Source organism: Myotis brandtii, unplaced genomic scaffold, assembly GCF_000412655.1.
Source record: "Myotis brandtii unplaced genomic scaffold, ASM41265v1 scaffold1956, whole genome shotgun sequence".
NCBI classification, from domain to species: domain Eukaryota; kingdom Metazoa; phylum Chordata; class Mammalia; order Chiroptera; family Vespertilionidae; genus Myotis; species Myotis brandtii.
Window position 1 is genome coordinate 199,874 of NW_005357294.1, and position 2,300 is coordinate 202,173.

The following is a 2,300-nucleotide window of genomic DNA, read 5'->3' on the forward strand; positions in this document are numbered from 1 at the left end:
TCCCCCCCCCCTCAAGAATTTTTTTTTTTTTTTTAGTTTTGCATCCCGTTGTATTTTTTTAAATTGATTTCAGAGAGGAAGGGAGAGAGAAATAGAAACATCAGTGATGAGAGAATCACTGATGGGCTGCCTCCTGCGCGCCCGCGCCCCCCACTGGGGACGGAGCCTGCAACTGGGCCTGTGCCCTGACGGGGAATCCAACCGTGAGCTCGCGCTCAGAATGCGTCTTACCGCGATGGCCATGGCGTTGTAAGCTCAATGATGTGCAGCCCCCCCCCCCCCCCCCCCCCCCCCGTCCCTCCGCTGACTGTTAAAGGCCCAAGGTGCCCCTCCCTCGCTGGAGCTGCCCAGGCCTTTTGCCGCGTGCAGCACCAGTACCAAGACTCTAACTAAAGAAACCACGGCTGCGAGCCCAGCAACTTCAGCCTCCCTGACACAACAGCTTCTTCCCCTTCTCAGCCCTGGGAGAGTTCAGCATGAAACAGAGGCAGCGGCTAGTTCAACGTGGCGGAATACGTCCCGCATCTTCCTCCCCTCTGAAAGGATGGGGGTCGGATTCGACAAAGGCAGGAACCCATGAAGACAGGAGGCGGGATCTTGTGGAGCTGGGGGACAGTGGGCAGTGGGTGGGTTGGGGGGACTACAGTTGTGTCCAAGGCGTCCTGTGTGACAGCGCAGTGGGTGAAGGAGGTGGCCCCAACCTCTGTCCCTCTCAGCAGGAGCACGAGGAGCTCTGGGCTGGCCAGGGGCAGGCCCTGCTGTGGAAGTGGGGGAGTGAGTGAGACCCCTGCCCTTCCCACCAGGTGCCACTCGGGTCCTCAGAGAGGAGAGCCCCTCTGCATCAGCTCCCAGCTCAGGAGAAAAGATTGACAGCTGGGGGGCGGGGGTGCCCGGGGAAGTGACCTGGCTAGATGCATGGTCTCAGCTCAGAATGTCTCCCTCGTAAATGCAACCAGGCAGCCCAGGATCACCAACACCCGAGGAAGAGGAAAAAGACGAAGGAAAAGGGACTCGGAAGGAACAGAGACAATAAAGCAAGAAGAAGAAGAAAAGCTAAAATTACATCCGCAGAGACACCGGAGAGGGTGTTGCATCCAGAAACAACAAGAGGCTATAAAGAAGGACATTCAGCAAATGAGAAGGAGAGCTTACAAATGAAACGCGAGAGGAAAGCCAACAGTTCAATAGAAGGGTTGAAAGATACAGCTGAGCCCGGCCGGCGGGGCTGTGGTGGAGCATCGACCCATGCACCAGGCAGGCACGGTTCCATTCCGGGGCAGGGCACATGTCCCGGTTGTGGGCTCGATCCCCAGTGTGGAGTGTGCAGGAGGCAGCCGATCCATGATTCTCTCCCATCATTGATATTTCTCTCTCTCTCTCTCTCTCTCTCTCTCTCTCTCTCCTTTCCTCTCTGAAATCAATAAAAATAGTTAAAGCTGAAATCTTCCAGAATGCATAACAACAAACTAGGTAGCTCGAAAACAGAAAATGCGATCATTACCATGCTGGTCAGTACTGTCCAGAGCTTAGACCAGGCCAGACACCTCAGGCCTCCATAATGGGGGGGGGGGGGGGGGGGCACAAGCACCCACACGCTGATGGCAGCTCCCCTGTGAAATGGGTATGTAATGCAGCAGTCAGAGGCTTGTGGCTGAGCGCTGTTCTCATGACACCCTCACCTCGTGGGACCCGTGCAGCAGCCCTGGAGCAGGCACTGTGACCCCGTGTTTGCAGAGGAGGCAGCGGAAGCACAGACCAACGTCCCGGAGCAGGACGCAGAGGAACAGCCCCCCGACCCCTGACCACCACCTCTCGTGCCTCTCAAAAGACAAGCCCAACATCTACATGACAAGAGTTCCAGACACTAGGGAGAGGGGAGCAATAAATATTTTCTAGAATCGAAAGGTTGGGATCTCTGGACACGATGGAAGAGGCTACGTCAAGGCATGTGGCTGGGAACTCCCAGAGCACGGGAAAAGGGGATATGGAGAGAGAGAGCGAGGAGAGAGAGCGAATAAGCAAGGGGTCAGAAGTCAGGAAGGCACCGAGTTCTGGGGCCAGAAGAAAATATACCTCCCACGTCTTGGGAAGAAATGGCTCAACCTCGCCAGCCTTTGTACCTGGCCACCCTGACGCGCAGATGTGAGTCCCATGGGAACAGGCCAAGACCCCCCACTTCCCGTGCACCCTCTCGGGAAACCGGGAGGATATTCTTCCCCGAACAGAGAACAGGGCAAACGGGCGGAGGAAGGAAGCCGGGGATCCAGAGGCCGGGGGCGCGCCAGGAGCCAGGGCAGGAG